Below are 15,200 nucleotides of genomic sequence, written 5' to 3' on the forward strand. Positions count from 1 at the left end.
GTTGGAAAAAGTTTTGAAGCTTTTTTTTTTCAAATAAAAACAAAAGTTTTATTTTAAAATATAGTCGACTTTAACAAAAATTAACTTTAAAATGTCTCTCATAGTTAGGGTGAATGTCTACCAAAATGTAAAGTTGCTATTTCTATACTTGCTAATAAAAGGCAATTATTTCGAAATGAATGATTGACCATAATATACACAAAATGTTACGTATTCAATTGGCTATTGAATTATATAAAATCTTTCTCTTAATGAATATTACGAACTCAATAAATAATATACATAAATATGTATACCTATTTTATATAATTTTTTTTAAAAGCTTTAATTAAAATATATAACATCAGTAGCCAATATAATTTTTATATCGGAAAGTTAAAAATTAAGCTCGTATTAAATATTTTTGACGCCCTAATATAGACAGTATTTTTTTATTTTGTTTCTTTGCTCGTAAATCAGTGGTTCTCACAATGTTTTGCTTCATGTCCAACCTAACTCATGTCATTGAAATCACGACCCATTCTTTTTAGAATTGGAAATTAATTTTGAAAAAAAAAATTTAAATTGAGAAATAATTTTGGCCCTAAGGGCTTGCGGCATTTTTGAAATATAAATAAAATAAAATAAAAAAAATACAAATTTGGATTTTCTCAATTGCAACTTGAAATAGTGTAGTTAAAAAAATCAGATAAAAACATCATTAATAATATTAAGAATTGTTTTGATCGATAAAAGTGCAGAAAATCTAATTTAACATAAATATGTCGACGACAATTGTAATATAGCAACCAAGTCATAAGTGGAGTAAAATTACCAGTCTGGACTTCTCACTGCAAGCCCTAGTTTGCTCCAGTTGCAATGGATCAGTCATCTTGAAACTCTTATAGGTTTCTGATGACAAATGATGACAGCGCAACTGTCAAACTGAGTAAGTTTATTTTTTTAATTTTCTAACAGCATCCACAATCAATTGCCCTTTCCAGGGCTACAAAATAATTTAAAAAAAAGAGATAAAATTATAAATTTCAGCAAAATAATAACCGATGTAGTCAGCTGAAAGTCCAAAACCGTTTTATTAAGATACATTGAATAATTTACAAAATATAAAAAGATAAAATATATTATTGATTAACTCCATTCTTGTAATACGGTAATACTTGTAATAAAAATAACCTTATTTACTTAATACAACATGCACAAATTGTAATTAATAAGTTTTCTTGTCCCTTCACTCTTGTAATCTGAATCTAGAATAAGGAATTTCACTTCACACGATTGTACATATTCAATAAGCAATGGGTGTAATGGTATGAGGCAAAAACCGCCACCAGGCATATGGTCTGCAAAGGTCTGCTGGCAATAAGTAAGTAAAATAAATTAGAATACAGTGTTAATGTTTTCCTGAGTTCCTCGCGGCCCCTCTGGAATATTTATGCGGACCCCCATTTGAGAACCGTTGGTGTAAGTAAAGCTTTTCAAAATTAACACATTCGAATGGGAAATGATTTGAAATATGTAAGTGGTTTTATATATTTTCTTATGGGTAAATTTTCGTATTATTTAATACTTTGCTTAAATCAAAATTTCGTACATATTGAATTACACGCAATTGAACAGAGCCACGATTTAGTGTTATGGTCAGGCAACTCACCATCAACTAATATACGTCAAAGTATAGTAAGTATCTATATTGTTTATTTAAAAAATAATTACATACATATGTATACAAACATTGAAAAGATTCCACCTATATCCAATCGAAAAAAAATATTAAAAATGTGCATTATACATAAAACTCCAACAAGTTCGCCATACAATTTATATTTATTTTATTTTTAGATCGAATACATTGTCTATCTAATTTAATTTATTTATTTAATATTACGAATAGTCATGGCAACTATTTCTTTGTTTTCAGCAAAAAAGGAAATACATATGTATTACATTAATAAACATAGTATGTACGTATGTATGTATGTAAATGCATCACAGTTATATTAAACTAATTTTTAATATAAAATGAAGGAAGGAAACTCTACTGTGAAAATATGTACATAAGTACATACATACATACATACATACATACATACATACATACATACATACATTAATACATACATACATACATACATACATACATACATACATACATACATACATACATACATACATACATACATACATACATACATACATACATACATACATACATACATACATACATACATACATACATACATACATACATACATACATACATACATACATACATACATACATACATACATACATACATACATACATACATACATACATACATACATACATACATACATACATACATACATACATACATACATACATACATACATACATACATACATACATACATACATACATACATACATACATACATACATACATACATACATACATACATACATACATACATACATACATACATACATACATACATACATACATACATACATACATACATACATACATACATACATACATACATACATACATACATACATACATACATACATACATACATACATACATACATACATACATACATACATACATACATACATACATACATACATACATACATACATACATACATACATACATACATACATACATACATACATACATACATACATACATACATACATACATACATACATACATACATACATACATACATACATACATACATACATACATACATACATACATACATACATACATACATACATACATACATACATACATACATACATACATACATACATACATACATACATACATACATACATACATACATACATACATACATACATACATACATACATACATACATACATACATACATACATACATACATACATACATACATACATACATACATACATACATACATACATACATACATACATACATACATACATACATACATACATACATACATACATACATACATACATACATACATACATACATACATACATACATACATACATACATACATACATACATACATACATACATACATACATACATACATACATACATACATACATACATACATACATACATACATACATACATACATACATACATACATACATACATACATACATACATACATACATACATACATACATACATACATACATACATACATACATACATACATACATACATACATACATACATACATACATACATACATACATACATACATACATACATACATACATACATACATACATACATACATACATACATACATACATACATACATACATACATACATACATACATACATACATACATACATACATACATACATACATACATACATACATACATACATACATACATACATACATACATACATACATACATACATACATACATACATACATATATACATACATATATACAAAATAGGTGCAAGTGCTCTGAGAAGACCTGTGACTAGGTCTACTCTACTACCGTAATTTTAGATGAATGGATACGACTCTGACACACCCCGATACGATTTCTGCAGAAAGGCATTAAGATCAAGACCAGCACGATCTTAATTATGGCATTACTGGAACAATGATATGGAACTGATGAACCCTGGGCCGACGGTTTGTGGCATTCTGTAACTTTAGTACTAGGAGGTGATACTCCTCGGAAATGGCTTACAGGTTAATGTCACAACTGCCTCTTCCTTTTAAAACCTGGCAGGTCTCAGAAAGCGCTCGAAGTTCGTCGCCATTAGGTTGGCGGTACAGGCTCGGTTTTTTCGAGGTAAAAATCGTCAAAAGACTCTGGCATACCTAACAATTTGCCAGGAGTGCGAGACTTTAACACGCTAAAAAACCTCTATCTCCAATCCAAGTTCCCTGTGGAACTACCGTTAAGTATTTCTTCACAGGGTGGGGAAAGGTAGAATCCTACACTATACTAATTCGATTCTTCTACGAATCTCCTCTTCCCTACGAAGTTCTTCTAGAACCAATCTCACATAATGGCATACAGTATTCCAATTGTCGAGGGATGACAACATAATAGGCACTATATTTGCCGGCTCAACACTACACCCTACTACTGCCTCTAGATTATCTCTATCATGTCGGAATCTGGGACATATGAAGAAAACATGTCGTGCATCTTCCTCTACATTACCGGTACACTGCGGACAAAACGGATCCAAGTCATGTACATATGTATATTATTTCTTAAAAAAAGCAACAGAAACTACACAGTCCCGTGACATTTTTTTCACTTTAAATGTGTACGACGGTCCCGTGCGACATAATGGTCATGTCAGCTAATTTTATGATGATTGATCCATAATTAGTCATAGCTCCCATATAAGGCATAAATCCCTTAAATATTTTGGTATCCTTAACTTTTATATAGACATAAATCACACGACCTATTTTCATGGCGAGCGATCTATAATTGGTCAAATAATTGGCTCCCATATAAGTCCCACTTCCTAAAACCACTTTAACGAGCATAAATATCATACAAATTTTGGAATCCACATATAATTCAACAGAAATAAGTTTCATATAGACATAAATCACACGGCCCAATCTCATAGCGATCGGTTCATAATTGCTCATATCTCCCATATAAGGCCCAATTCCGAAAACCACTCACGAAAATAAATTATTGAAATTTTAAAAGAAAAATGTTTTGGCTCATTTACTCAGTATAGGGTATTATATGTAGGGCTTGACCAACCATACTTTCTCGCGCACTAACGCAAGTTTCTAGCATCTGCATATAAAACTTGGCAACTCCTTGTAGACATCATTAATCTAGATAAACCACTTTTATTGTTTACTAATTGTTGGAGACGACGATAGTAATAATAAAAAAGGCGTTTGTTTGCTCAAACATGCTCATTTAGGCCGAATATTTGTAATATCGAATTAAATAGATGTTTGAACAAAGACTAAACCGGATGTTGATTAAACAAATAATATAAATACTTTTGTTTTACAAAACAATATTTTATAAAGTCCAGATGTAAAGATTTCAATATAACATACTAGGAAATTTACGAAACGAAGTCCGTATAAGTACATACATATATGTAGTATGTTCAAGTAAGTAATTCAAAAGTGACTCAACTCAAAATTAATTTGTCGGGTTATATAAACCCGAAAAATTAACTATGGCTAAAAATAACACTAATGTCTTTCATTATGTACATATGTACAGTATTGGCCATAACTAAAGCTCCCCCTCAATGGATTTTTTCAAATCATAATTTTTTTGATAAAAGCGGCTTTTTTGGGATGTATTTTGTATATATTTTATTAACTAATATTGTTAATGTTCATTTAATATTCATTTAGTAAAAGATAATTTTATTAAAAATTAATTTAAAATGATAAATCATATAAAAACTCAAAACGCAATGGACAAAACAAAAGCGCCCTCTTATAAGATGTTTAAAAATTTGACTCGGTACTGCATATTTGCAAAGTGAATTATCGGGAATCACAATGAATGGACTTAAAAATTCCAAAAGATAAAAATATAGGAAGACGTAGTGTGCAAAATTTAAGTTTTATACAGTTTATTGTGAAAAAAACATTGACAAGGAACAAGTACTCCAGTAAATTTAAAATTAAAGTTATTGAAGACTGGAAGACGGGCTTATCACTACATGAATTTAGTAAAAAATATTCAATTAACAGATCAGTTATTTCCAGGCTCGTTTCAACATTTTTTAAGACTGGTCGAAAATCTCCGGTGCATTCTGGAGGTCGTTCGCGAAAAAAACACTATATTATGATTCCTTGATCAAAAGAGCAATACAAAAAGATCCTTCAGCATCAGCTATTCAAATACGAACAAGTTTAAGATTATGCGTTAGCGAAAGAACAATCCGTAGAAGAGTAGTAGAAGCTCGATTATTCAGCTGACGACCAGCAAAAAAACATTTCTATCAGCTAAGAACAAGAACTGGAGTGTCCTAAAATGGAAGATAGTACTGTTTCCTGACGAATCCAAATACAACTTAAAAAGTTCCGCTGGAATAAGGCGTGTACGCAGACCAAAAGGAGAAAGATTGAATGCTAAGTATTGCAAAGGAACAATTAAGCATCGAGGAGGCAATGTAATGGTCTGGTGATGCTTTTCTGGTCAAGGATTTGGGCCAAATCATAAAATTTATGGGATTATGGATCGCTTCATGTACCTTGATGTATTGAAAGATGTAATGTTGCCTTATGCCAGTGAAGAGATGCCACTTATAGGGAGTTTCCAACAGGATAACGATCCTAAGCACACCTCCAAAGTTTGTTAGACTTGGCTTCAGAGCAATAAGATTAAAGTTCTTCATTGGCCTAGTCAATCTCCCGATCTCAATCCTATTGAGAACTTGTGGCACATTGTTAATATGAAAATAAATCGTGAAAATTGTTGAAATAAGGATCGGAAATTTTCACTATTTATTTCATGCCGTTAAAATAGTCTGGGAAGGAATATCGAAAAACGCCATAAAAACATATTATCTTCTATGCCAAGAGATGTTCTTGTGCCATCCAAAACAAAGGATTTGCAACAAAAAATTAACTAAAATTTTTTTTATATTATATCCTTGAAGGGGTGCTTTAGTTTTGTCCGTTTCATTTTCTACCTTAAAATATTTTTTGATTTTAAGTTACCTCTTATAGAAAGGTTAACTTTGAAAGTATTTTTTTATCAATACTAAACATATTAACAAATGAAAATAGTACATAATAGATATTTAAAACTTTGATTTTATACAAAAAAATACCATATGAAAAAAATTCATTGAGGGGGTGCTTTAGTTATGGCCAATACTGTATATATTTATTTTCGATTTCTGAAAAATTAAAATTTTGAGTTGTGTTACTTTTGAACTGGGTGTGCGATATGTAGTTGTAATCCAGCAGGAAAAATTGCTAGGGCTTCAGTTTTTTTTTTACTAAGGATCCCATCTTTTTTATATTTTGTTACTTTATGTCACTTTATTAATAGTACGTATATCGTTTCCTTACAGTTTTGACTTCAGTTCCAATACATAAAACAAACATAATACTTTAACTAAGAGCTTGCCCGATGGAATTTCACTAATCGGTTGGTCGTTATACTAATTATGGTTAAATTTTTAAGTTGAATATCTATTTTTTGTTGTTTTCATTTAATTTTCTTACAATCGTACGTATGACATAAGTGTTAAACGATTTAACCACACTGACATCTATCTATCTATATTTTGTTCGCACAAGCTTGAAAAACATCATCTTGAATGCCAAATTACTTTTATTGTAATGTTTAAAATGCCAATGCACGTCGTTATTCATAGTTTTATCCACTATAGTAAAATCAATTTAGGAATTATTTAACGTATGGGTTTTGAAAATAATATGTATGTATGTATGTATGTATGTATGTATGTATGTATGTATGTATGTATGTATGTATGTATGTATGTATGTATGTATGTATGTATGTATGTATGAATATTGAAACAGATAGGCGTTTCCTAGATGAAAATAAATAATATTATGCAATTTGGCATATTGAGAGTATTAATGCATATGCACATACATACATACATATTTATGTAAATATAAATATGTATCAAGCAGCTTGAATTCAATTTATTCGCACTTTATTTAAAAACAAAAAACGAAAAGTGAACATGAAATTTACAGATTTTCTATTAATTGTTATTTTGAATTTTTATGGATTAATTTATTAAAACTAAAAATAAACTTCATTCAGATATAATTTGCAGCTTATTTTGCTTAACTGGAATAAATAATTACTTAGTGATGCATAATTTAAAAAAAAAAAAAAATCCGAAATAAATATTACATTTTCTCAAGAATATACTAAATTATATTGCAAACAATTTACTAACACGGACTTTAAATGTCTTCTTCATTACTTTTACTTAAATCCCAAATTTGCTCTGACAAAAATCAGTATCAGTCAGTGTACTAATGCTCTATAAAATTAAATGAAAATTAATTAAATTCATTCCTACTCAAACACACAAGGTGGTAATGAAAGTATGTATGTATATATTAAAGTAGCAAACAAATTTATTTCATTAGAAATCTTTTATTAACAAACAAATGAGAGTTTTTCCCAACAAAAAACCTTTCATTGCAAGAGTTATTAGCCCCAAAGACTTGCATATGTATGTATATCAAACTAATATGCAAATTAAAACGGAAATAACTTCCATTCAATGGTAAAGAAGATGACATTTGAACAAATAAAAGCTACGAAATTTTCCTACTCGTATAATACACATTTAATTATGCCAATGCATAATACATATTGTTTTATAATTTATGGGAAATGTGTTTTTTAATAGTATTTAATAACAAGCTACAAACATTATTTGAAACAAAAATTTTGTTATAACTTTTGAACAGTGTGAAAAAATACATATTAGGGTGGGTCGATTTTTTTCACAAAAAATCGTATAGCAGAAACGCATTCTACGGAAAATTCTAAGAAATGTACACCAAGAAGCCATATGTCTAAAATCAAATCCTATCTTGTGCATTTGGTCTTTTATCCAATGATATTTCAGTATTAATTTTTTTTAATAGTTTCTTTTTATTGGATAAAATACGAAATGCGCAAGATAGGATTTGATTTGATTTTAGACCTATGGTTTCTTGAGGAAACTTTCTTAGAATTTTCCGTAGATTGCGTTTTTGCTATACGATTTTTTACTTTTTGATCGTCCATACAATTCGACCCGGCCTAATATACATTCATACGTACGTACGTACATATTTAATTGATTTTACATCATATACATACATATACTACGGTTAATTACAAAAGTAAAACATAGAAAAAAATAAAACTAAGATTTTTATGGTGAATGATTTTCTCCACTTTTAATATAATGCGGCTGAAAAATAAACATTTAAGAAAAAACTTTCCTTGTGGGTGAATAAGTATTTTCATTTTTAGCCAAAAATATAAAATTTTCATTACTTTCTGCATTTAAGTTAATTTTTAAATTTATCTTTTTATAGTACATATGAATATCCCTGTATATTTCTGTAAGAAATGTATTTTCAAGTGTAAGTTTTGTAGGAAAGTATGACATGATAAATTACATCAAAAAAATAAAACAGAAAACAAGTAAGAAAGTAAGAAAGTACAGTTGGTCAAGCCCGACCATATGATACCATACACAGAGTGAATGAGAAAAAACTGTTTGGATATCGATATAAATGAAGCATTTTTGGCCGATATACATATGTAGTCATATTTCGGGATGACATTTGTTATACATATGTAGTCATATTTCGGGATGACATTTGTTTCTTTGCTAGGTGAAATTTAACGATTTGTACCAATTCCAATAGGCTTTGTCTTTCGGCCGAATATAATACATGTGCCAAATGTTATCGAAATTGCGCACAAGTAAAAAACTATTATAACCATATTGTTATGTTTATTATTAATTGGAAAATCATTCAAACTCTATTCCAGATACATCAGTTAATCATTCCTAGTTCTTTAGTAGTCACAAGGTTTTCATTTTTAGTCAGGTTTCATAATTTTCTAATATTGGTGTGTTTATCCAAAGTCGATTGGAAAATTAATGTAGAAAGTAGTTTCTAATATCAAAACTTTTCAATGTAATCAATTTGGAATAAAATTATAAACTATTGATGTTTAAAACGACATAGTTAGCTATGTCCATCCGTCTGCTGGTAAGGACTTAGGTGAATGAAATTTTTCTCAAATATTCTTTGTTGATCAGAAATGTTTGGTATTGAAAATGGGCAAAATCGGTTGAATAGACCTAAACTGTGAGATAGCCTCCAAAAAAGTTAATATACATTAGATAATACATACATTGAAATTTTACACACATTATACCTATTATAAAATAACAAATTTGTATGGAATATGGTAAGATTCGGCCCATGATTTTTCGTAGCACCTATACCAATATCTTCCCGGAATATGGCTCTATAAATGTCTATAGAGTTGTGGCATCCATACAAAATTTGGTATTGAAAATATGCAAAATCAGATTTAAAAAACGTAATAAAATCGGTGTCAGTCTTATATTGTTGGTTGGTATACATATGTATATGTAATATTCAACACAGCCGAGTACAAATTGTTTAAATTTAAAACAAAAATTCCATTCTCAATCACTTAAAAAACAATATACATACCTAAATACTTACATACATACATACATACATACATACATACATACATACATACATACATACATACATACATACATACATACATACATACATACATACATACATACATACATACATACATACATACATACATACATACATACATACATACATACATACATACATACATACATACATACATACATACATACATACATACATACATACATACATACATACATACATACATACATACATACATACATACATACATACATACATACATACATACATACATACATACATACATACATACATACATACATACATACATACATACATACATACATACATACATACATACATACATACATACATACATACATACATACATACATACATACATACATACATACATACATACATACATACATACATACATACATACATACATACATACATACATACATACATACATACATACATACATACATACATACATACATACATACATACATACATACATACATACATACATACATACATACATACATACATACATACATACATACATACATACATACATACATACATACATACATACATACATACATACATACATACATACATACATACATACATACATACATACATACATACATACATACATACATACATACATACATACATACATACATACATACATACATACATACATACATACATACATACATACATACATACATACATACATACATACATACATACATACATACATACATACATACATACATACATACATACATACATACATACATACATACATACATACATACATACATACATACATACATACATACATACATACATACATACATACATACATACATACATACATACATACATACATACATACATACATACATACATACATACATACATACATACATACATACATACATACATACATACATACATACATACATACATACATACATACATACATACATACATACAACGTAACAACAACGCATTATTATTTATACCAGATAATGTATTATATAAACTCTATTGGCTATCTAGCTTCCATTGACGTTGAAATGCAACTTTAAGACTTGAGAGATCAGAGATGATCATAGGAGATGATCATAGGAATAATAAAAGTTGAATTACCAGCTACAGATGTTTTAACAAACTAACAAAGTTCAACGTCATTGTCATTGTCATTATGACACTAAATGGTTCAAAACAATTGAATATACATTTAGCAAATATGTATAATTAAACAGCACTTAATTAATTACAAAGTCATCAGCACTTGACAACTGTGTAAAAACAAAATGTTACAATTGTTCAATATTTTAAAATAATAAAAAGCAAAACATTGAAGAAGGTATAAATAATAAACAAATGGATTTTTATGCTAGAAATATGAAGTAATATCTGTTTATATTACAAATACTTACATACATACATATCTTTATATACAAGTACACATGTAAATACCTGTTATCAATAAATAGTTTCAGAGCCAACTTTTTATATAGTATTTTTCTGCAAGTATTTGAAATATACACAGTTGTATGCACCAATTTTTTACATACATACATACGTTTCTACCATTATATTGTACAAATGCACACTTTATGCACAGGTATTGTATTGTATCAAAATGCTGACTTGACTGCATGTTTACATGCAAGTTTTTTTGTAACTGGGAAAATGTTGTAAACTACGTACATTGGAAAATACCATTCAAAAAAGAAATTCACATTATAAAAGCTTTGGATTGGACATATTACGAAAACAATTGATGTTTAGATACCAAAGTGGAATAATGTACGCGCTACAGTTAAAATTTTTATACATAACCTTGCTCATTGTAAGTAACGTTAACAGTTCGGGATACAAATAAATAAATAAAATGGACGATTTGTGAATATCCTGTAACAAAGCAGACAGGCTTTTAAAAAAATAAAAAACAAATAGCAAAATCAGTGATGAAATCAAAAAAAAAAAAGAAACATGTCTAATAAAAACAGACATAAAAAAGGAATTGTGCAAATGTTATGCTCAAAACTGGTTTAATTATTAATTTTAAACAATATAAATTGGACAATGTGTGATGCAATAATAGCAGGATAATGATTGTATAGTTTAAATGATGGTGCTTGAAAAAAACAGCTTTAATACTTATTATAACGAATTCAATAAAAAGCTAACGTAACGAACGTGTTAATGAACTTTACATCAACATAATGTTATTTATTTTCTATTGTTGGAGTTTCGAATTGGTGTTGCTGTTGGTATGGGTGTTGGCGTTAAATTTACCAAGCGTGATAAAAATAAAGCAAATCTAAGTAAAAGCGAAAGCTTTTTTCTTTCCTTAGAAACTGTAAATACAAAATAAACAATATAAAAAAAGTCGATAACATGAACATTAATATCAATCAATTACATACCCACTTATAAAAGTGAAGTTGCATTTGCGAAAATCTATATACATATGTATGTATGTAGTATGTATAAAAAATAGTATCGTTACTGAGTGATCCAAACGTCAAAAGGTAGAGACATGCAATTTGGAATATAGGTTTCCTTTCCGGTAACAGTATATGTTCTAAACTAATACATATACCAAAACCATTTCATATAGTAAAAACTATGTGTTGCTACCTCTTTGGTAAATTTTAAATCGTATTATTTACTATTAAAAAAATACCAACTATAACATTATTTTGATAAAATTTTAAGCATTTGTTCTATACGAACAATTAACGGGTGTACAAGAGCGTAAACGTAAACGAAATTTATAATTTTTCTAATGGTACTTTTTTATATATTAAATAATTTAATTTATATGTATGTAGGTACTTATGATAATGAACGACATGCAAATAAGAATTTATGGTTCTGTAATGGTACTTTTTGAACATTTTATAATGATGAACCTAGAATCATGTTTAACATTTAGTTCATGGCTCCTAATATTCCGAACATTTTTCATTCCTGGGAAATAAACAAAAATATGATCATTCACAAGAATTCCGGGTAGTTTTTTTAAACTTAATTAAGCCAAACACAGTAAAGTTTTTCAAATAAGAAATGACCGCATGCGCATTCGAATGGATTTGTTTAGACTCTTAGTTAATGGGGGAAAAGTTAATAATGTCTACTGTTCAAATCAAAAGATTTTATACGTCCGGCAAAGTTAAATCTAGAAAAAAGGGGTAATTGGTTTTGAAAGACAACATTTTCAAATCAAAATGTATGTATATAAACAAATTTTAACCACTATTATATTGTCATTATTTTTTCTAGATATTAATATCCCTCCTTACAAGTTATAAGTAATGTTAAGTACCATAATAATTCCTTTAAGAATCCTTTCAATTTGTATTGAGTCGACCTACTTAAAGAGTATTTTTTAAATCGAATCATTTAAAATAAATGTGAATTACTTACGGAAGATTTTTTAACAAATCTATTTTTCGAACAGTTTCTACCCAATTATCGATATTTTTATATTTTCAGCTTATCTAAATCACTTTCTGATTCTTTAGAATATATAACATGCATGTGTAAGGCATAATTGCGTAAAATATACAAATACAGGAGGACTACTTTAAATTTATATTTTAAATACATAAATTATAATAGAGTAGTTGTTAGGTATTTTAGATTTGTAAATAAATTTGAAAACTATGAACACTATTTATATTTAATTAATCAATAAAATCTGTATGAAAATTGCTTTCTTTTTGTAAAATTTTTTATTAAAATGTATTTAATTAAATAATTAAATACCTAAGTAAATCGATATGATTTAAAGTTAAATGATTATAAATCTTCAGTCGTAATTTGTAATATACATATGTACATACAATGATTTAATTCAACCACTGAAATGTATTGTACAAACATATATACATAGAGTAAGTTCGGGTAATGTGATATACCTATTTTTTATTTGACTAAAATTTTTAAAATCTTAATTCGACTGGAACAGTTATCAGCTGATGTTCTACTACAAGTGTTAGGTTTACATCCATGAAATTAAAAGTCTTTTAAGTACAAGTTTTAGAGAAATTTGGGAAAAAGGGAAAAAGCCCATTAACAAGCCATTGGAAAAATTGGCGGGTAATGTGGTACACCATGTTCTTTTAATATTGTATACTAAACCACATAACCGATGCAAAATATTTTAATTTGTAAATGAGTTGTGTTTTATTTAAATCATCTTCAATGAATTCGGTTAAAGTTGGCGGCTGACCAAGCCTACCAGAAGCTCCTCAATAAATTCTTCGCTACGTAGGAGACATTGAATGACTGATGCGAAAAAAAGTCCATTTGTTGTTTCTAATAGCTCAGATAGCGTTCTTCAATTCTTCCGATGCCCATTTTCATACTTCACATTTCTTTGGCATATTATTTGCTTGAAATTCTTTAGCTATACAACATTAGCCGACCACGTGGTTTATTGAAATTATTATAAAATTAAACATATAAGTACACTAAATATGCTATATTGTTACATATGTTCTTCAATAGCAAAATATTCCCATTTGTCTTTAAAATTAAATTATTGAAGTTTAAAACACGTGATTTTAGAAAAAAATTAATTTTTAACAGATCACAAAAAAAGTCTACCACAAGATAATGCTGATTTTTTACAACTGACTATTTCCATGACCTGCAGAAATGAAGTACACTCACACAATGTTAATTTTCTTAGATCATAAAACTCTTACTACTCCTAAAAACTCGCTACTCCTATGCTCTTAGTTTTAGAGAAAAGCAGCTATACCACATTACCCGCCTATACCACATTACCCGAACTTACTCTATGTATGTACAATGTACATTAGAGTGTCCCTTAGAATTAAATTTTTGGAAATGTTGAGACGGTACCCCCTGAAAACTTGTGTAATGACATAAAATACCACCAACAAATTTTTAGCTTGTTCTAAGAAGGGCAACCCGTGCCGACTTAGCGATTTA

The sequence above is a fragment of the Calliphora vicina genome, chromosome 4 (genome assembly GCF_958450345.1).
Source record: "Calliphora vicina chromosome 4, idCalVici1.1, whole genome shotgun sequence".
Lineage (NCBI taxonomy): Eukaryota > Metazoa > Arthropoda > Insecta > Diptera > Calliphoridae > Calliphora > Calliphora vicina.